This window comes from Pelodiscus sinensis, chromosome 22, assembly GCF_049634645.1.
Source record: "Pelodiscus sinensis isolate JC-2024 chromosome 22, ASM4963464v1, whole genome shotgun sequence".
NCBI lineage: Eukaryota > Metazoa > Chordata > Testudines > Trionychidae > Pelodiscus > Pelodiscus sinensis.
Window position 1 is genome coordinate 22364086 of NC_134732.1, and position 22817 is coordinate 22386902.

Sequence of the window (22817 nt, forward strand, 5' to 3'; positions counted from 1 at the left end):
CAACTCTGCGGAGCTCCTCTCGTAGCTTTGTGTTCATGAGGCACATCACAAAACTAAAGAGAATTAGGGATGGTGAATTTAGATCAATTGGCTAATTGAATAGTCAATGCAATCTGCATCGACTACAGCCAGTCCCCGAGTTGCGAACGGTCAACTTACGACCGTTCGCAGTTACTACCAAAAGTGTCGTAATTGGCAGACCCCGAGTTACGAACGTGATCCACGCTTACGAACAGCATGGTCGCGTGTAACTTAATGGGGTCCCATTTATGAACAAACTGAGTTACGACCAATTGCTTGGTCCGTAACTGGTTCGTAAGTCGGAGACAGGCTGTATTCGATTAGTCAATAAGGGTACCTCTGCCTTTGAAGTGTAGCAACAGCTTCCGGGGCTGTTGCTACACTTCAAGGGTGAAAGCACCGCGGGAAGCACAGGGCACCCCACTGGCCCTGTGTTCCCCGCAGCGTTTCAAAGTGGCAGCACCGCATGGAGCCAACCCTGGCCTGCACACGGCACTGCCGCTTTCAAACACTGCATGCAGCCAGCAGCACCACGCGGGGCCCCAGCTCTGAAGCACCCTCTCCCCTCCCTGCCTTGCTGCCTCTTTCTGATACAGGCAGTGAAGGAGGAGGGGGGAAGTGCCTAGTCGACTAATTGACAAGTAGGATGATGAGAACCCTAGTAGGATGCCCATCGAATGATGGGGTTGAGAAACCTGCATCATGTGAGGCTAAACCCGTGCCCTTGAGACATTGCAAACCCTTCCCCAAAATCCTGCCGACAGTTGCGCAGTGCACGCATTGCTTTTTGTGTCCAAGCAAGAGCTGCTAGAAAGAGTACAGTGTGGACATTCAACATGATTTAATTGCAGTGGTGGGTACATGTCAGAGTAATTTATGTGGACTTAGCTTTGTAGTGCAGACATGGCCTAAGGAAGAGAGGTGAAGTGACTTGGGCCATCTGTAAAACAGAACAATAATTTCCTGACTCACAGAGACGCTCTCAAGCTTAATATCTGCAAAGCAATTCAAGATTCTTGGCTAGAAAGTATTACTACTAACATTACTGTCAATGACATAAATAATCTCTCTTTAGCAGGCAGAAGTGGGTCTTGATTTTATGGCAGGCCAAGACCATCCCTGACAAAAGCATGGATTTTTAGCACAACAGTGACCTGGAAGACCCAGAGAGCTATACTTTTTACCCACAGTTTCCTGCATGTAAAGCTCCAGAAAGAGATGGCAACTGTGACCCGTAAAACTTAGACATCACCCTAGCTCCACAGCCCTGACCCTACTATGACATTTTTATCTTCCCTACTTAGCAGGGGCAAATAATGCTGCCCTGATTGAGGGACTCTAATCGAGCATATTTCTGCTCTGAAGAAGCTCAAATTGACCTTAGGTCCTCAATGCTCACAAAAGTAAGTAGCAATAGAAGAAGAAAGCATCCAGGGCACTCAAGGTAAAATACGTTTTTACAGAGTTATGTTCAAAGCGCCAGTTAAAAAAAAAAATCAGCCAAATCTAGGACAAAAATAACTTCCCTCTAGACAAATTTTAAGAAACAGCAGAACATGTGCGGTACATGACAGATTAAGGTGAAAGAAAGATGGTTTACTGTGATCTATGTTCTTTGCAACTTTTATTTCACCACTAGGTCTCCAATCATTAGATTTTAGACTTTCGGCGAGGTTGTCCTCAAGTAAGAAAGCATTTTGCTGTCATCAGAACTCAGCTGACTGATCCTAAGGAAAGAGTAAGCTAAATATCACCAGAGGGATCTAGGTGAAAGTCAGATTATTGAATCTATGCTGCAGAATCACCATCACTGTTTCTCTGTCTCAAGGTTTGTCCACATTAACATTTTGTTCTCAGCAAACTGGAATGTACAACCAGTCTGCATTAGCCTGCCAAACACTATCTATTCATATGGAGAAGGGGTGAGCAAAATGCAGCCCATGGGCCACGTCTGGCCCACCAATCTGCCAGATCCAACCGGCTGCCACCATTCCGTGGCCCAGTGGGAGCTTTGGGCAGGCTCCCTGCCTTGTGTCTCTGTACGCCACTCAAAGCAATCAAGTACGGGGGCTATGTGCTCTGCCCGCAACGAGCCCCTTGCGGCGGGATGGGAGGGCATCCCCAGCACAATCTCTCAGCTCCCAGTGGCCTGAAATGAGCCAATGGGAGCTGCCTGGGCTGTGCTTGCAGCATAGGCAGTGCACAATGAGCATTCCCCTCCCCCCCAGGGGCTTGTGGTGCTCAGAGACCATATGGCCTGTGGGGGCATGGAGGGCAGGGAGACTGCCTGAGGCTCACCTAGGCAGCTCTTGGCCAGCCACACAGAGCTGCCTAGGTGAGTGCCTCCCAGACAGAACCTGCACCAGGCCTCACCTCCCCTTCCTGCATTCCTGCCCCATGTAACTCAAACCTTCTGCACCCCTGCTCCTGCAACCAAACCCCCCTCATAGACTCTGCACGCCAATCTCCTACCCCAGGTCACAACCCAAACTCCTGCACCCCCATCACAGGTCATAACCCTCTCCAAGACCCTGTACTAGGGTTGCTATGAGTAGCTAGCATAAGCTTATCGGGTATTCGAGTGGAGTATTGACTACTCACTCCCCCGCTTGCTGCCTCAATGAGAGGCAGCAAGGGGGCGGAGACAGAAGCTGGTGCGCGGGGTAGGGGACAGCCTAAAAGTTGGTTCCCACCAGCACCGTCTCTGCAATGCCACCTGCCTCCCACCCCCGCTGCCTCTATCAATCAAAGGCAGCAGGGGGAGGATAGGGGAGGCTGCTCCAACAGCAGCCGCTATCCACAGGATACCAGGGGGGAGTTGGGTGTTCCCGCCGACAGGAGCTGCCGCCGCCAAGCAGCCCCTGTTGGCCACATGCAGGGGCTGCTCCAGAAGTAGCCTCAGGCTGCAGCTAACCCTGGCCGCCATGAACAGGGGCTGATGCCAGAGCGCCACAGAGCGGATGGCTCCCAGACCCGGGCTGGCTCCTGAAGTTACCCCCACTGCGGCTCCGCAGAGCAGCCCTTATTGACAATCACGTATGGATACAAATTGTATCAACTACACAATTAGCTAGATAACCTCAATTTAACATCCTTACCCTGCATCCCCGCCTACACTCTTCCTCCAGCCCAGAATCCTCCCCTGCATCCATACCCATTTTCCCTCCTAGACCCCCTTCTGCACCCAACTCACATCATCTCCATCAACAGCATGGAGGAGCGAGACCCTAGACCACTTACCAAATTCTTCGTTTTTATCCAACAGTCAGGACACCGGTTTTGTAGTTTCTACCTTAAAAGAGTTGCAGCAGAGAAATCCCGTCACCCCAAAAGGTGAGCATTTACCCCTGTTTTCACAGTTAGTACAATCGGCATGTAGAGAGAAGTGAAAGCAAGCTGTTCAGAGTGTACAAAGCTATTTTGCTGTTCATATGTACCCTGGCATTTTGCCCAGACCTATTTTTAAGCCCATTTACTAGAAATCCCACAAATTAAAGGAAATACGGATAATGTTGTAAGAATCCTTTGGGCCAAATAAAAGCTACATATAATTTTCCTTGCGCATCAGAGTAAGATCCTTAACCACAAAAACCAGATTTCCCCAAAGCTCTTTTGCAACAGTGAGAGAATCTTGTTTTGTAAAAAGTTGCTTTGATTCACTACAGGATTACATGATGGCAGACACCACTGCTTAGCTGACTATGCCTTTAAGCTAAAACTGTAAAAGGTAATTACTGTTATCAAATGGAAAGGTGTTAAGAGAACACAAATAAGCTAAATATCTACAGCTCACGAATGGCTATTGTGAATGACAGCAAGACAGGCAGAATGGGCTCACAGAGAAAGCTTTAAGATAGTCAGTGTAGTGTTTTCCTCCACACAGGACACAGCCATGTATTTTTACTTTCTAGTTTCTTTCAAAATGTACGCTAATGCTGTTCATAAAAGTTCAGTCTGCAATAGTGCAGCAACATCCTGTTCCACAGGGCTTCTCAACGCACAGCCCGGGGGCCGCATGCAGCCCACGGCCTGTTTGAGGCCCGCGGTGTGGCTTGAGTTTACACGGGGCTCAACATGCGGCCCACAGGTGGGATCCTTTGAACATGGTCTCCATCTAACATACAAAGGAGAATGTTTGTAAGTTTGTGCTCTGATAACTTGGACCCTACCGCAACCAAACTTTTCATGGGGTAACCTTTCCTGCAGGAGAAGGTTTTAAGGTACTTTTGGACCTGATCGGGCCCAATTTCAACCAGTAAAAATAAAAAATAACCCGCTGAGCCCACCCTAGGTCACGTGCCCACCGCCTGCGGCCCCCAGCACCATCTGGGACTCACCACACCCCCATGCGCACAACAGCTCAGGCACCCGCCCTGCCCCCCGCGGCTACGGTTACCAGGTAGTCTAAAAAAAACCTTGGACATACTTGATAGGAGGCGGGGGGCAAGGGACTGGCCGGGAGGAAGGGGGGAGGGGCCGGGAAGCAGAGCTGGCGGGGGGGGGGGGGGGGCAGCGGGGCTGGCTGGGGGAGATTGGGGGAGGGGCAGCCGGTGAGAAACAGAGCTGGTCGGGGGGGGGGGGTGTCAGGGGCAGCAGGGCTGGCTGGGGGAGTGCGGGAGACGGGTAGCGGGAGGGAAGCAGAGCTGGTCGGAGGCGGGAGGAGTGTCGGGGGCAGCAGGGCTGGCCGGGGGAGGGCGAGAGAGGGGCAGCTGGCGGGAAGCAGAGCTGGTTGCGGGGGAGGGGCCAGAGGCAGTGGGGCTCGCCGGGGAAGATCGAGGGGGGGCGTCAGCAGGAAGCAGAGCTGGTTGGGAGAGATTGGGGTGGGGGGGCCGACAGGAGACGGGCTGGCTGGGGGAGATCGGGAGGAGGAGAACTGGCAGGAAGTAGGGCTGGCGGGCGGAGGCAGAGGGAAGCGAATCAGCCGGCAGGGAGCAGGACCCAGCAACGCCAGGTAACTCCAGCTAGTTGGGAATATGCTCCACAACAGCAAGGTCTCTCTCAGGCGGTGTAAGCATTTGAAAGATGCAAGAGGACGGGCTGGCTGGAACAGACAGGTACAGGGTGTCGGTGTTTGTAGCCCCCAAGGAGGAGGTGCAGGGAGCGCCAGGGCATTGTGTGAAAGAAGCTATTTGCATATATATTTGCATGTACAGGTAGTCCCCGAGTTACGCGGATCCGACTTATGTTGGATCCGCACTTACGAACGGGGCTTCTCTCACCCCAGAACTTGCGGGCGGTGGGACCACCCAGACATGCAGTGGTCCCGCCACCGCATCCTCCAGGGCGAGAAAAGCTGCTCCGGGTGTCCCTGGTCTCCTCGGGGTGTCCCTGGTCTGCTGGGAGGGGTCCCCAGCAGACCAGGGACACCCCTAGCAAAGCTGCGGAGGCGCGGGTTCCCCCAGCAGTCCAGGGACTGGTTCCCCCAGCAGACCCCTCCCAGCAGACCAGGGACACCCCGAGCAGACCAGGGAGACCCGGAGCAAAGCCGCGGAGGCGGCGGGGTCCCTGCCTCTGCGGCTTTGCTCCGGGTCTCCCTGGTCTGCTGGGGGGGGCGCAGCTAGTGCGTTCCCCCCCCCCCCCAACAGACCAGGCTTTTGTTGTGGATGCCTGGGGTAGAGCAGCTGGGGTGCTACCGGGTTGGTCCTGGGGGGACCTACCCGGCAGCGCCCCAGCTGTTCTGTCCCAGGCTCCAGATTCAGCCGCTGTTGAAACTGATCAGTGGCTGATTCCAGGAAGCTGGGGGCAGAGAAACTCTGCCTCGGGCTTCCTGTAGTCAGCCCCTGGTCAGTTTCAGCAGCAGCGGCTGAATCTGGAGCCAGTTCCGACTTACATACAAATTCAACTTAAGAACAAACCTACAGTCCCTATCTTGTACATAACCCGGGGACTGCCTGTATATGCAACCACACTTAAGTTGTGGCCCTCGACAAGTTCTGTGAGTATCATTGTGGCCCCTGGGGCTTCCAAAGTTGAGTAGCCCTGCTGTACCAGCTTCCCTCATAACAGCCCAGTCCAACAGTCCTTACTATTCCTGTGCTGAAAAAACCATGAACAAGTCATAAATATTCTCCTGTTTTGACTTTCTACCCACACAGCAAACAACAAGACAACTAAATTCATTGCATTTGAACATAAAACCAGGATTTTAAGGCATGCACCTCTCTGACAGAACCTCTTGCACCAACCAGTTAATTAGGTGAATACTGGGTTTGTACCAATGACCTCGCTTGTTTCCTCCCTGCAGCTCCCATACATAACACCTTGCCACCTCCTTACTGGGTCTAAGTTATGGTGTTGGGACTTAGTTCACTGCTACTACTTGCCTCTCAGTCAGCTGCAGGCGCTAATCCATAAACAGCAATGACACTAAAATATACAAGAATCGTGCACAATGGTGGCTATTATGACAAGCCTAGATGTCATACAGTGATCTGTCATCGCATCATCTTGTGACCAGATGCAGTAAGAAGAACATGGAGGAAAAAAGTGATCTGAAGAACCTATCTGCAAAAGAGAGAAGCTCCTGAGGATCCCCACCCCAATTTCTACAAGATGTCATCACTCTGATTGAAACTGTGCTGTTGTAGCTGTGTCGGTCCCTCAGCATGAGACACCCCGAGTGGGCGAGGTTATGTCTTTTATTGGCCCCACTTTTCTTGGCGAGAAAGACAAGCTTTTGAGCTTACACAGAGCTCTTCTTCAGGTTTTTAGTTAAGAAACAAAATTTTATTTAGGCTCTAAAGTCAGTCGGATACTGCACTGAGAAAAATAATTCGACTAGTTCTATAAAACACACTCTGAATCTCTAGTACATGACAGTCCAGGATAAAGAAGTAAATCTAAATACTCTATCGATGCCATTATACTACAGTCTAAGCAAGAATTGGCCTGGGCTGGGATATGTATAATTAAGGACAGGATCTGATCATAGAGGGCATGGATTCTGTGACTTTAACAGACCTTTATGACTGGACGCTTGTGTCAGTCCCACCATGACCAGGTGCTAGCTTCGGCCCTGTCGTGACCATACCCGGATTTTGTACTAGAGAGCTTAAGTAACGGTTAATTAGCTAATCGAATAGTTGATGGAATTTTCATTGACTATTTGATGAGCTGATAAGGGGTGGCGCTTGCTATCGCCGCTGCGGCTCTGCTTTGTAAATGCAGTAAGAGCCTCTGGGGTTAGCCAGCTCCATGCCATTGCAGCTCTGTCTCCCCTGCCCTCCTCCCCACATATCTTAAAGTCACCCTAACATGGCCTATCTAATTGTAGGTCAGTGATGGGCAGTCTAGGCTAGTGAGTGGGTTCAGGAGTGACCCTCTCAGCGGGCTGCAAGATTGTCATAACCAAGATGGTCTCCCAGAAAAGGGTAATTTTGCTCACGGCGCTTTCATACCTAAAATGTGTGGGCTGCTGATGGAAACACAGCAGTGGTTTGACTGGATGCAGAGGGAGCACACGGCTCTCCCAGTCAGTGTTCTGTGCAAGCAGCACGCACCTCACGTCACGTGCCCTGGCTTTACATGCGTGTCATTTTAGTACCACTGGTAGGAACAAAACTACGTGGATGGAAACCAGAAAAAGCTGGCAACTCTGCACATGGGCAACAGGAAAAAAATGTCTTGAGGGCCACACGCAGCCCCTGGGTCTCAGGTTGCCCACTTGCTGTAGGACCATGGTGCGCAGGGGGGAAACTTCTCACTTTGTTTGAGACTTGATCCTTTTGCTGTCCGTTGAAAACCCAGGAGACTCTCTGACTGTGTGTTTGCAGATTGGTGATCAGAAGGTGATGAGTTAACCCTGCTATTTGCAAAAGACGGGCGTGGCATCCATGTTCAATAGAGCGGACTGCAGACTGTTGGGACAGACAGAACTAAGGAAGCCATCCCAGGGAATTGTGGGATACTTTGGCAGACTCCCAGGACCTGAGTCAAGCAAGGCCACATCTACACTGTAAAGCAGTAGGACGTGGAGCCTACAACCCAGCTTAACTTGGGCTTGGACCCTCCACCTCTTCAGGGTCCAGGACTCTGGGTTTAAGCCCTGGGTTAGTGCAATTGTGGTGTAGACGCAAGGTGGTTAGTCTTGAGCCCGAGTTGAAGCCCAGGCTTATGCTGTGTACCCACCGGCTAGTTCAGCAGGTGACCGAGTTTCTTTGTTTGAATTTAAGACATATTGACAAAGGCGGACAATAGATACAAGAAGGTAATGGAAGCAAGGTCACAGGACTGCTTGAGGGGCACATGTAACGTACATGTGCATGGCAATGGCGTTCTGATCCTGCTTCAGTCAACGTACCACTTACAGAACCTCAGGCCTGGGGGCTGGATGTGGCCTCTGGCGTGTCTGGATCTGACCCCCCAAGGCTCAGCATTGGGGAGTCTGCACTGGCGCTCCAGCCCCCCTCAGCCACCCACCCGCAGGGCTGGAGCGCTCTAAATCTACTAGTCTGGGCCCCCTACGCTCTGGAGTGCAAGAGAAGTGTGTGTCTGTGTCTGTGTCTTTCTTCTTATTCCGGGGCTTCTCGCTTGTGTGTAGTCCGACAGATTTTTCTGTGGGTCAGTAGCCCCTGACCCAAAATACATTCCCCACCCTTGACCTACAGGTTTGACCCTACTGGTACATAACCAAACAGAATAAACCTTAGACCAAGTCCTGGCTGCTGCTAAGGAATTCCTCCAGGAGCTTTCTCTATCCCAGTCCCTCTTTCTCTCGGCTGAAGTAGAAGTCCCCCACCCAACCACTTGTACAACGTGACTGGATTTTACAAGACCTATCTACCTGTAAATCAACTGAGTTCTAGTCCTTCAGCTCAACAGAAGTGTCTTGCATTCCATGACACATTAAGTAGGGTGGCAATTCCAAGGATACTGTTTTTAAAGCTTCAACCACATCCACATCAAGGAATATTCAGTGTGGTAAGAAGGGATAACTCCAGACCATTTCTCATCAAATAAAGATGCCTGCAACTCCCTGATAAGGAAATTACAATATAAACATTTGCACCAGGCATTTGATAAATATATTTTAACACAGTACCCGTGATTTTAAATATTCAGAGATCCCACCAGATCAACTGAGTAATACCTAAAGCTAGTAAATTTTAAGGAGAGATTAGCAACCAGCTACATTGTTCTATAAAATGCATAAGGCATGTATCAATAAAAGTTCTCATTATGATTAGCTCCTCTGGACTGTGGGGATGAAGAAAGGGACTGGTTTTCAAATGAATATGGCACAAAATGAAGCAATCATCATTACACATGGATCCCTCTTCACTGTGATTCATCCCCAGCCACCACTTACTATGTCTCCCTGACATACATTTACAGTTCCCTTAAAAAAGTAAAATAATTATGCAGGAGATTAAACAGTTTTTCTACTCTACCAAACCCACCAATCCAAACAGTTCTATGTTGTTGGGATTCTTTCCAAGGTTTATATGTTTTGCTTGAAAAGCAAATGTTTTTTTCCCCGCCTGGGAAAATATTTAAACACTAAATTTATGAAGCCAAGCCAATTTATTCCAACTTTATGTTGCTTCTCAGATGGAATCTAATTATCAATCTAAACAGTCGAGTAAGAAATCAGTGCTGGTCAGTGACACAGCCTACCAAATTTTAAGTAGGCCAACATGTGTCTCAAGTGAACTAACCAGCAATTTTGTTCTCGCTTGCTGATCTTCCAGCCACTATCCAAGCTGACAAAATAAGGCAGTGTTAGCTCTTTATTCTGTGTCTTCTCTCAACGTACATTTCTAGGTCCTCACTCCAATGGTAAAAGGGAACAACAGGTGACCTTGCTCAGAATCAAGTGCTCTCTCTAATCTATGTGTTGGACAAATGGGATTGCTAAGAACAAAACTCCAAAGCCAAGCATCAGCTGCTTGAACCCATTTTTCTCCCCATAATGATCTTAAATGTGATAGGACTGTGAAACCAACATCTCATCGCAAAGCCAGAGAGTATAAAGGTATTCAGTAAGAAAACTCAAAAGATCCTTCATTCACCATCCATTCATCTGCTTTTAATAGCCAATATCCAAATAATTTTATTTCAGCACAGTAAAAACTTACCGTGTCCATATATTAACACCAAAAAAGGGCTTTATTTGCTAGACTGCATGCCTTGCTTGTTGAATTGCTGGTGCACATGACGAATCCTGTTTTGCTACTGAAGAAAGCCAATAGCTGTCCAAGCCCCAATAGCTGTCCAAGCCCAGTAATCCTAAGTGCAAGAGCAATCAATAATGGAGGCTTCTAAAGGTGAAAAAGCAATCCTAATGGTGATGGCTATTTGTTAGGATGTACCATGCTGGCAGAATGGGTAGTTACTTTTGAAATCTGTGAGATCAGAGTATGGTATAAGGCAGCCAATGTGACTATCCTATTATACAGCAGGAAGAATAACTATGCAAATATTAAAACACAAACTAGTGCCAAACTAGACTAAGCAAAATATATAGAATTATGGATTTTTGCCCATGAAAGCTCATGATTCTATATATTTTGGTTAGTCTCTAAGGGTACATCTAGATTACATGCCTCTGCCGACAGAGGCATGTAAAATAGGCTACCTGACACAGTCAATGGAGCGGAGATTAGCGGGGATTTAAATATCCCCGGCTTCATTAAAATAAAAATGGCCACCGTGCTGTGCCGGCTCAGCTGATTGTCGGTACAGGGCGCAAGTCAAGACATGGATCGTTCGACAGGGAACGCCTTTGGTGATTGCTCCCTTATGCCTCATGAAACTCCTTTTGAGGAGTACAAGATCTTTTGAAAAATCGCACCATTGTCGAAAAACCGCGTCTAAACTGCAATTTCACTTTCGACATGGTGCTTGTTCGAAACAGCGCCATGACATTATGCAAATGAAGCATGGGATATTTAAATGCCTGCTTCATTTGCACTTTCCAAGTGCTTCATTTACATCCCTCTGCCAACAGAGGGGCGTAGTGTAGACACGGCCTAACACAGCTCCCGCTCTGAGATTTTATTATACAAGTATTACTGGTAATAAAATTATCCTATATCCTTCTCAGTCCAACCATCTGTCGAAGATGCTGCTTTAAGTCTTTAGTACACAAAGGTCCTCAGCACAAAATTCAATACAATTAGAAAAAGCTCATACAAATTATGAATATTCACTTCATGAAAAAAACTCAGGATACATGGTCTAAAATATGATACATCTCTACAAAGAGCACAACTTCTTATACAGGATTGAGATCACATCCATATTAGCTGATCAGTGCTAAAATCTTAACTTCTCCTGTGATAAGACCAGGACTTTGTCTTAAGAGGAAATGGGAACACCTTCATAAATGTCAGCAGAAACGCTATGTAGTCCTAATATTATGCAATTACTCCTATACTAGGATTTTCTTATGGGCACTTTCATTGATGAAGAGGGAAGCCTGATTTAACATTGATCATTTCATAGCTGCATCAGGGAGTCTAGTCTAGTAGTTATGGCAGAGACTAAGAGACAGGACAGTACTGTTCTAAGCCCTGCATTGGAGTTGGCCTTGTGTGAACTTATGCAAATGACTTCATTGTGCCTCAGTTTATCCACATCTAACATAGTGACCTAACTCAGCAGGCTGCTTGGGTTTATTAATTAAAGGTGATGACACTTTTTGAGATCCTTAGATCAAGAAGTGCAGAGAATTTTAACGCGAGTCAATGAAGGAAGGCTAAAGACTGGATGCCTGGAGTTCTTTCACCACAAACAAACAAAAAAACCCAAACAACAACAAAAAAACCATGATCACTGCAAAAAGCAGAAGTAGGATTGATTTGTCTCTATTTTTTTTTTAAATCTTTCTGGACAGTTAGAGAAGACCCATTCAATTGTGAAATCCAGGAAAGTTTGCTGCAACACTCTGTAATACTTACAAGGCAATCAGCCAAAAAAACCCACAGAAATAAGTTCTTTTTTGCCACACAATTCATATCACTTATCAGTAACCCACTTCTTAAGAAACGATGTCTGCTAAAATAGGTTCCAAGGCTGAGGCGTGTCGGCCTGGCAGAAGGTACGGAAAAAAAGAAATAGCAGCATTTCTAGCGTATGGTGAGAAAGAAGCTGGTGTACATGACAAAAGCTCCTTTCAGCATAGCTCCATTAATTTACACCAGCTAAGGATGTGCCTGAAATATAGGTCAACTCCCCACAATCTCCTTCAGTCACTGTAGATGATTTTCCCTAGCTTTCTCTGCCTTTTTAGACTCTCAGGCTTGGACCTTGAATTATCTGACTAGTGCAGGCTACCTTTTCAACCCTCCTTCCTCCAATACCTTTCTTACAGGCTTCTTCATGGAAACTCTGTCTTAGATGTGTCAGCTTTCACCACTAAACTCGACTCTTGTTGGGCCTGACTAGCTTTCTAAATAAGTCACAGCAAAAGTAAGATGACAAATTGTGTGTCTGGGCCATGTTTAGGAAGAATATAGGAACTATTTGATAACATATTTAGTTGTAAAACAAATAAAAATTGTTTTAATATAAACTTACATCCCCTTCTATTTCATCGACACAGAATCCTCCTTCGGAAGATGTCAAAGTGGTTTAGACACAAAAATTAAGACTCAAACCCACTGAGAAGTCAGTATTCCACTCAGGATAAAATTGTGGCAGAGAGTGGGTTCAATAATTTATCCAAAGTCAAACCCCCTGAATCAGAGTCAAGACTGAAACCCAGATGTCCCTGGCTTTCATTCCCTTATATAAATAAATAAACAAAATAAATAGTTTCAAATAGAATTTCCATTAAATCACTCCCCCCTTTCCACCTCCAACTAACACACATCACCTTTTAGGACCCTGGAGATAAGGCTATCAATAGTGCTGTAAGTGTGCAAAGACTCACAAAAGAAGAAAACAGACTGTTAAGTCGAAAGGGAGTTAAGTGTTTGCATGGTTTTAATTGAGAAATGAATTCCAGCTTTAAATATAGCAATGGGGAAACTATTCTGAATCACCTCTTGAATTTTTTAATACTACTCCTGGGAGAACTGAAGGTAAATATGTTAATTTGACTTCAATCATGGTTTTAGAGAAAAAAAAAGCACACTGTATTAGTTTAGGGTACCAAGTCTTAAAACTATTCATGCATTTCTGCATATTTTATACTCAGCAAATAAAGTTCCAAAGGTTCTATAAAGAAGCTGTGAAATTATTCTGAGTAAGCAATAATGAGGTGTGTATTATATAAGCCTCATCCTAATGGTAATTTATTATTAAAATTTAAAAATTATAGCAGCTACATTTCAAAACGAGTCCTACAGCAATTTTTCTTCTTTTAAAAGAGAAGGGAACATTTGAAGGACTGAAGTTGGAGGGACTATACCACAGGTTTTAGACATGCTACAGACAGTAACTGTTTACTAGAGCTATGCAACACATCCTTCTGGAAAATCTTATTCTTTGACAATTCTGTAATTAACTCTTCCCAAGCACAATACACTGTTCCTATGATAGCTAAAGTGAGGAGTTATGTCCACTTGTTTATGACATAGTGCCATGACAGAGTAATTGCCTAGGTTTCAAATGGAGCTTGTAGTCACAACAGAGTTCACAGACTAATATTTCAAGGAAATATATTTTCCAACATGGATTAGGAAGCAGAAAAATCAACAGCGCTACACAGGAGCATGTCTCGTTGTTTTAACAGCTTTTAGACCCTTGAATTCTTCCCGTGAGGATAATCACTCTTTTGACACCCCAACGAAGTTCAACAGAGGACAGAAATGAGAGAAGGGACCAAACAGATTTTTGTGCATCCTGGCCAATGCTGGATTACTCTCTATAGCATAAACATAAAACAGGACTATGTAGCACTTTAAAGACTCACAAGATGGTTTATTAGGTGATGAGCTTTCGTGGGCCAGACCCACTTCCTTAGATTAAATTGTGGAAGAAAATTGGCACAACCATATATACCAAAGGATACAATCAAAAAAATGAACACATATGAAAAGGACAAATCAAATTTCAGAACAGAAGGGGGATGGAAGAGGGAAGGTAAATGTTTGTGAGCTAATGATATTAGAGGTGATAATTGGGGAAGCTATCTTTGTAATGGGCAAGATAATTAATGTCTTTGTTTAGACCGAGGCGTAAAGTGTCGAATTTAAGCATGAATGACAGTTCAGAGGATTCTCTTTCAAGTCTGGTGTGAAAAGATCTTTGAAGCAGGATGCAGGTAATCAAGTCGTTGAGACAATGCCCTATCTGTTTTTTCTTTGTGATCCTGTCTAATATCTGTTTTGTGGGCATTGATTCTTTGGCGAAGTGTCTGAGACGTTTGTCCAATGTACATAGCAGACGGACACTTTCGGCACGATAGCATAGATTATATTTCTGAATGAGCAGGAATATGTGTTCTTGATCTTATAACTCAATTGGTTAGGTCCAATAATAGTTGGACCTAACCAACTGAGTTATAAGATCGAGAACACATATTCCTGCTCATCCAGAAACATAATTTATGCTATCATGTTTATAATTTATGCTCTCCGTTCCCAGCCAACGCATGAGGTGGGAAGTGGTGTCCTGGTCGAATGGCGTTTTGTGGCCAACCAGAGCTGCGATCCTCCAACATCTGCTGAGGCACAGGTAAACACAGTGGCAATGGCCCGCCAGGGACTAACCCTGTGGGCTGCATTTTTTTATTGCCCACCCCTGCCCTAAACTGCATCTTACTTAGCTTGTGCATAAATCTGGCACTGCTGACGCCACTTACAAAACTCAACCATAAACGCTGGAGTTGCCAGCTGTCTGGAGTGTGACCAGAAACTCTGGTCAAAACGAGACCTTGGTGGCTCTGGTCAGTACATCTGATTGGGATCTTAAAAGTCTGGTTGGCCTGAGCCAGGCTGGAACACAGGAGTGGGTTTGGGGTGTGGGCTTCCCACAGCTAGGGGTGCCAGATGGTTTAACCAAAAATACTGAACACAACCCTTCCCCCCCCCCCCCCCAAAAAAACACCGGGAAAAAATTCTGTTGAGAAAAAAAAGGTGGAAACCAAAGTTGTTAAATAATAAAAAAAAAAGGACCCCGAGAGTTATTAAGCAAAACAAAAACAAAAACAAACAAAAAAAACCCCCACCCCAGCATAGCCCCTTTAAGAAATGCTTTTGAGGTTTTTTGGCCCTAACAGGCTGCTGGCAGCCATCCACCATCTTGTCTTCCTGCTCCTGGCCAGACATCTCCCCTGCAGAACCAAGTAAGCACCCAGTATTTTCGCCTCCTAGGGAAAAAATAATCAGAAAATACCGACATTTTAGGTGTCTGGTATTTTCTGAGTACTGGATAGGAGGCAAAAATATTGGACTGTCCGGGTCAATACTGGACACCTGGCAACCCTACCCACAGCGCTTCCGTCAAATGCCTCCAGGGAACAGGTGACATGTCCCTTCAGCTCCTAGGTCAGGGTTGGTCAAAGAGGCTCCATAACCTGGCCTGAGCACTGGCTCTGCCCCCACAGCTCCTAATGGCTGCGGTTCCCTGCCAATGGGAGCTGCAGAGCCAGACTCGGGGTCAGTGCATGCCACCTCACTGGCCGCCTCTGCTCCTACAAGCTGCTGGGACATGTCACTGCTTCCCAAGAGATGCCTGAGGTGAGCACCACCCAGAACCTGCACCCCAAACACTCCCCCACACCCAGACCCCTCATCCCAACCCCAGGGGAGAGCTACACTGCAGACACCCCACTGGGGGCAGTCGTACCATCAACAGAGTGGCCAGCATGGCTGGGGCTCTGTCATCTAGCCTGTCACCAGAACGGGTAAATAATCCCCGATTCCCCTCCACCAAGAATGCCCTGGCCGTAACCCCCCACAAGCTGCAGGCACAGGGGGCACTGGAAGCCGGATCTGGCACCCAGAGCCTGGCCTTCCCAGACAGCCTGCAGACTGGGGGTGGACATGTTAGATGCCAGGGCCAGCCCCCGGAGTTTCATCCATCCCCAATAGGCTGCAGGCTGGAACAGCCCCCAGAACCCTGCTTCTCCCCAGTAAGCCTACAGGCTGAGGGTAGGTCACTGGATGCAAGGTCCACCCCCACCTCCATGCTGCAGGTCATAGGGGCCCCATGGGTGGGCTGCTGCAGGCCATGGGGGCACTCCCAGAGTCTGGTCCCCTGGACAACGTTCAGGCTACCGGGGGGAGGGGCACTGGAGCCCTGCTCTTCCCCACAGACAGCCTGCAGGCTGCGAGGGGGCCACTGGAGTAGGGATGTTAAGTTGCAATTAATTAGTTAATAGAGAAGTCAATGGAATTTCAACTGACTAATCGATTAGCTGATGGGGGAGGAAGGGGGCTCGCTGCTCCCCCTGCAGGTCTGCAGTTTAAATGTAGTAGGAGCCAGGCACCCAGGCAGTTTTAAAGCTGGTTGCCCCCAGTGCTGGCTCCTGCTATCCCTGCCCTTGGTGCCTGTGATTACCGGATAACCCTATGCTTATCGACTACTCCCTTCCATTCCTACACTGGAGGCCCCCAAACACACAGGCTAGAGGCTCAGGCTGGCTCCAGCCCTTCCCAATGGGATCCGCCACCCCAGCCCCCGTGGAGGAAGCCTCCACCAAGACAGCACCACCAGTCCCATTAAGTTCTCCCCCCTCTCTGGCCTCCTAGCCCCTTGCCCTGACCCCCCTACTCTGAGTCCTGCACCCTCCACCCACTGCCTTGAGTCCCCCACTTTCCTCACCCTGCCCTGAGGCCTCCCCCCCAACTGCTGCTGACTTCCATGTATCCATTAAAAACCCCAGCGGTTACACGTGCTGCGGGCTGCGTAGCAGAAAGCTCAACGTGCAGAGCTTAGCTTTACACGGCAGAGCCCGCAGCGAAGCCTTCCCGAGAGCAGAGCCACCAGCCCCTGGGGAGGAGGCTTCGCTGCCCTGCCACAGTGAAGCCACATCCCTCGGAGCTGGCTGAGTGTAACCGAGACCATTAACCGACAAGCTGATGCTTATCTGGTAAACGGTGAATCGATCACACTCGATCATCCCTACTTACAAAACTGGGAAAATAACCTTCAGGTGCCAAAGAACTGTAGGAGAGAAGCACATTAGAATCTCCACAGTCTGGCTGCCCCTAATTCAGGAATACTTGTGATATGGACCCTAGCAGGCAGAGCGGCTCTGTGCGCTGCCACGCATCCCTCCCTGCTAACTGGGGGAACAGCCACATGCTCTGCTAGAAGCTTTTCCGCACTGCTACCCTACCCACATTCCCTTCCCTCCCCCCTCCCAGGCTCAGCAAAATCTTGAATCCGACAACCCGTTTCCCAGGGCTGCTAGATTAAAGAGGTTCAAGTGTGGTACCAATTTTCTGAGTCAGGTATATAAAACAGCATGAAAGTACGTTTGTTGAAAAACATGCAAATATCACATGCATAAATGTTATAAGAATTAGTGTGATGGCCTTGGGAATCTATGTCTACTGGAAAACAATAACAACTGTACATACAAAAGGATGGGGTCTAAATTAGCCATTACAACTCAGGAAAGATTTTGGAGACAGTGTGGATAGTTCTCTGAAAACATTTGCTCCATGTGCAGAGGCAGATAGAGGAGCAGACAGAATGTTAGGAACCATTAGGAAAGTGATAGATAAACTATCATAATACCTTTACATAAATCCATGGTATACCCATGAACACTGCATGAAGTTCTAGTCACCCCATCTCAAAAATATTATATATTAGAAAAAGTACAGAGAAGGGCAACAAAAAATGATTACGGATATGGAACAGTTTCCACACAGAGTGAAATTAAAAAGAGTAGGATCATTCAGCTTGGAAAAAAGACGACTAAGGGGGGAGATGATAGAAGTCTATACATTCATGAATGGGGTGGAGAAAGTGAAGAGAAGTGTTATTTACCTCTTCACATAACACAAGAACTAGGAGTCATGCAATAAAATTAATAGGCAGCAGATTTAAAACAAACATAAATCTTCTCACAATGCACCGTCAACCTACGGGACACTGTGAAGGCCAAAAGTATAATTGGATTAAGAAAAGAAGTTGATACATTCTCAGAGGATAAGTCCATCCCTGGTTATTAGCCAGAATCTGGGTGTGGATGACAAGGGATGGATCACTTGAGAGGTGATCTGTCAATTGTTTGACACCGACCACTGTTGGAAGACAGGGTATTGGCCTAGACAGTGTGGCTATTCTTATGTCTAATTTACTTGCAGTGTTGTTGCAGCTGTGTTGGTCCCAGGCAATGAATGAGACAAGGGAGGCTGGCTCATATTTTTTATTGGAACAACTTCTACTGGTGCAAAGTACAATCTGCTTCCTTCCCTAGACCTGAAGAGCAGCTCCGAGCAGCTCAAAAGCTTGAACCTTCTAACAGCAGCAGTCAAGCTAATATGTTACCTCACTTACCTTGTTTCACTCTTTGTACAGCTTATACATTTGGGTTGATGTAATTGCTGTATCACCAAATACAACCTTGACAGCGCATACCCGAGGTATCTTACATTCCCCAGACCAGGGACCATAAAAAGTCATAGAGGTTAATGACTGAACTCTGACCACTGAACTATGAGTATGCTAATTATGAGCGTTGCCAGTGTTGGGAGACCGGTTCAACCAAGTCTGTGTGCAGGGCTGTGATCTGAAGGGTGGAAAATCCCTTCACAGAAGGACAAGGGACCACGGTATTGATGACAAAAGAACCAGTTTTCAATTCTGAAGTTTTTCAAAGATTCAAATGTGAACAATTCTCTTTTTTCTCCCATCGTCAAATCTTGTGAACATATAGAGAAGATTCAGGACTGACGGGGTGACTAGTCCTGGGAAAGACCAGATTGGAAGATATCATGGGACCTTTTCTGGCAAGGAATACAAGTTGCAAATGAACCATCTAGTACAATGAAGTCTAATTCCCTCATTGAAGTCCTTAGGCACCTCTGCAATAGAAATAAACCACACGGGCATATTGTTTGGCTAATTTTTCCTTTTCATTGATCTTTTGTTACAAGTCACAAAAGTCTCTGGAGGGTATGCAATAAATCCATATCTTACAAACATGTAGAAAAAATTAGTTGCCTCACTGACGAGGAATTGCTGTAAAGAAATCATAGCAATGCTAGGAGACTACACATTTAACTTACTAAGGCTCCATCCTGCAGTTCTCTCACACAAAACAGTAACCGAGCACATTATAAATTAACTACTCTACACGTTTCTTTACGGAAAATAGAACATTCAAACAGCTCATATGCAATGCAAATCTAGTTTAAAAGTGCAGGGCTTGCAAGTAATAGAATTTTGAAATTTCATTTAAAAATAGATGATCCTATGCCAAAGTTCAGTTCAAAGAGGAGTAATACGGGTAAATTAATTCACCGAAATATAAGAATTTCAGGGGAAACATCATCGGTTCCGATCCATTTGATTGTGGAATCATTTCCAACCACGATAAAAGCTCTACAAGATTTGACAGACAGGACAGAGCACTGGAAAATTTACTACAGGCAGAGGGACATATGAGGTCAACTAGAGTGTCTCTCTTTCCTGCTTTTAACTTCATGATTTATAACAGAGATGCTAAAGCCCCCTGGTTTCTTGCTGGTTTCCAAGAACAATTATATTATTTATAGAAATAGACCTACGCAGAGAAAACTCACACATTTTTTGTGTCATTTGTATTCCATAAGGAAGTATTAAACAAAAACAATGGGGAGGAGTTTTAAAAGCTGAATCTGTAAAATATTACATCTCTGTATAATCAGATTCAGAACTGTTCAAACTGGGCAGTACCTTAGCTTATCAGAACAATTCTGAGGGAGTCTGATGGAAGGGGAACCAAAAAGGAAGCTGGACTGGCTGGCTTATGAGGCTAGGTACTCAGCATGGCACTGCGACCTTTTTGTAAGTGAACCCACTCAGAAAGAAATTCAGCGTCAGAGAATTTCCACATTTCCACAGAGGAATGCTGTTTTCTACTTCACTTTCCTGCTGCGTCTTCATGCCTGATAAATCTAGTCAATATGTGTCTCAAAAAGGTGGAAGAGAATGATGGAACGAGCTGCTGAATCAAAAGCAGAAGGTTGCCCTTGACAGGAGTAAGAACAACACTTCTACAAACCACCATGAAAATGGCAATTAAGTTATCTTTCAAAAGGTTTTTCTCACTCCTCGGATCACTTGGATCTCAATGACTTTCAGCCTTATCACCACGCCCTCTGATGCATGGAAAGACACTAGTTATGAGAAAGAAGAACCAGCATGGTAGGAGATAAATCGAAGCATCATTCACTCCAGGAGAGGCTCTCCATGCAGCAAAATATCACTGCAACTACGCAGTGAATTCTTTCAGAGCTCCAGCAAGTAGACTCATTTTCTAATACCACATGCTGTTTACCTTTGAAGGGGGATATGTTTTTATACATTCTAGTTTACCCTGACAACCTCTCTTATGCTGTTACAGAGAAGCATTAGAATGATTTACACAAGGGGCCGAGGGGGGGAAATAAAGATCTTAACAATATCACTGCACTTGACATTACAGACTCTAGCCTACCAATGAAAATGGAATTAGAGCAGCACCATCACCACTGTTCATTTCATTGGATAAATCTATGCAACTCTATCTATTGTAGAAACCCAATGTACTGCAGGCTATTCTATACATCACAGAGCTTAAAAGCATTTGCTATCTTTCTCATTTCTAGGAGGAGATGAAACAGACATATTTGTATTAGAGTTTGAAATGCAGAAAACTACCCTTCTAATTCTCATGCCATTCCCTTGATATTTTTTCCCAGAAGAAAAAAACAGAAGATGCTTTCCATAAGCAGAGGATTTCAGCAGCTAATTTTACCATCACTTACGGTCGACTTTATGAGTAAGATTTCATGCTGACTATATTAATCCTGTCAAATTTCAGAGAGAGAGAGGGTGAGAGAGAAATGATACTGTATATTTTACAGCTGCAATAACTTCTAAGCTATTAGACATGCAAACTGACATGAAAGTAATCAAATTGATTTCTCCCTCCCCCCCCCCCTTTACAATGAAGAACGCTGCATGAGCAAACAAGCCTTTAAGGCACAAGACTGTAACCAAGAACCTTGCACTCATCTCAGGAAATTAAGAAATCACCACAAGACATAGTTCAGAAATTTGGGCATTCTGCTTACTCACATGTTATTTTCACTAAAGCAGAAAGGAACATATTAGTCAACCAAATGATCTACAAAAGACCATGCAAGAAATAAATTGAGGTTTGCAAAGAAATGTAGACATTACAGAAAATGCAATTAATTGTTTTTCCAGTACCAAGGGCTCCATTTTCCCTCTTATCGAGAAAGAGGCAGTGATTTCCCTATATAATATAGCAACTCATTCCCTGTATTTAAAAATAAAAGTACTTTTCTACTGAATGGAAATAAGATCAAGTGGAGAAGAGGATAAAGTTTATAACACAAGAGTTCATCTCAGTTTGGAGCTCTCCTTACAATCCTATGCTGCACTTTTGCTGAAGACCTAGAAGTATAAAAGATGCATGGGAGCCAAGCTATGAAGGGTTAAAACGGGGGGACTGATCTCACTCTTTCCAGAGATCCTGACACATCATGTCCCACATAGGTACCTGTCAGTTACCCAGTTCTTCAGCAAAACAGAATTAGGCTGCCACTGTCAGTTGCCTGCAGCCACTGGAAAATACCATCAGAGGCAGCTCACTCCCAAGGTTTGGAGGAAGACTTCAATCTGCAATTTAAAATACCTCCCACACAAACAAAGAGGGGGAGAAAGCAGCCAGAAGAAGGGAAAACTAAATCATGATCCTGGACAAAGAACCCTCTACTGTGAGAAGTCATCTTGCAGCTATTACTCCCACCTGCGCTACTTCTGACACATTCTCCTTTATACACAGAGTTTGTGTCTAGTATCAGTATCAAAGGTCAGCAGTAAATTAGAGAGCCAGTTAGGTCAAAAGTTCAGCTGAGAAAGTAAGCTTAGTTTTCAACTTGACCTTTCCCCCATTCTTCCAACCTTGATAGAAAAAATGCTGAAGTGGTACTTCTACCTTCAGATCCTGGTACTCTTGTCAACTGAACTATAGACACAACCAGCAAGCTGTACTGCTAGAAGTATGCCTTTTTCAGAACACTTATTTTTCTGCTAGAGCTAGGTAAATGGCTTGAGTTGCAACAGGTTCTTACGCTTCACATTTTGCAAATTGAAAACAGTATCTTACTTTCACGTGTATTAAAAGAAGTCATTACAGCTCCCTGGCATTTTGAAACCTTATGGAAAAGTTTGCATTAGATTTATAACTAGCAGAAGCATATAAAATGTAAACTCATTTGGAATATCCTTTTTCCGCTCTTAAAATGTTTTAATTTTAAAATAAATTTTGAAAGAAATTTTGACCTCTAGCCATTTTTACTTTTTCACGCGGATTTAGAGACTAGTGCACGCTTCGTCAGAGCCTCTTTATTGCCCTTCTTCAGTGCTCCTGCTTGTTCTTTGCTTCCAGCCATTTTTCTTCTCTTTTAGCTCTATTAATGAGACACAATTCAATATCATTTTGTGGCTTAACCATCCTCCGATTTCAATGAGGAGGAATCTCTCTAACCACAGATCGGGAGGGATTCTTTAATTGTCTTGCCATTTATTTCTATACTTTGAGCTTTTACAATTTAACGTAGTTTAAACAACTCAACTATTACACTGAGGCATCATGTTCAATTGTATGAAGCATCTGCATGATTAGAGAAAAGCCCAGTAAATATAACACATTTAATGTGGTCTAAAATCTTGTTTGC

At 45.6% G+C, this 22817-nt stretch overlaps 1 protein-coding gene and 1 long non-coding RNA gene across 5 annotated transcripts in view; one reads left to right on the forward strand and one right to left on the reverse strand.

Moving 5' to 3' along the window:
* NACC2 (NACC family member 2) overlaps window positions 1-22817 on the reverse strand; it is a 153540-nt gene that overhangs the window by 54275 nt on the left and 76448 nt on the right. Inside the window, exon 1 of one of the 4 annotated variants that reach the window (XM_075905541.1) lies at window positions 3262-3605. The exons of the other annotated variants lie outside the window; for them this stretch is intronic. The gene's annotated coding sequence lies outside the window, so the exon portion shown is untranslated. Of the gene's footprint in view, window positions 1-3261; window positions 3606-22817 lie in introns of those variants that run through there. 4 annotated transcript variants of the gene reach the window in all.
* On the forward strand, window positions 2303-18940 carry LOC142819328 (uncharacterized). The gene is made up of 5 exons (XR_012897184.1): window positions 2303-2356; window positions 3287-3354; window positions 6479-6649; window positions 14554-14643; window positions 18803-18940. It is a non-coding gene; the product is annotated as an uncharacterized LOC142819328 (long non-coding RNA).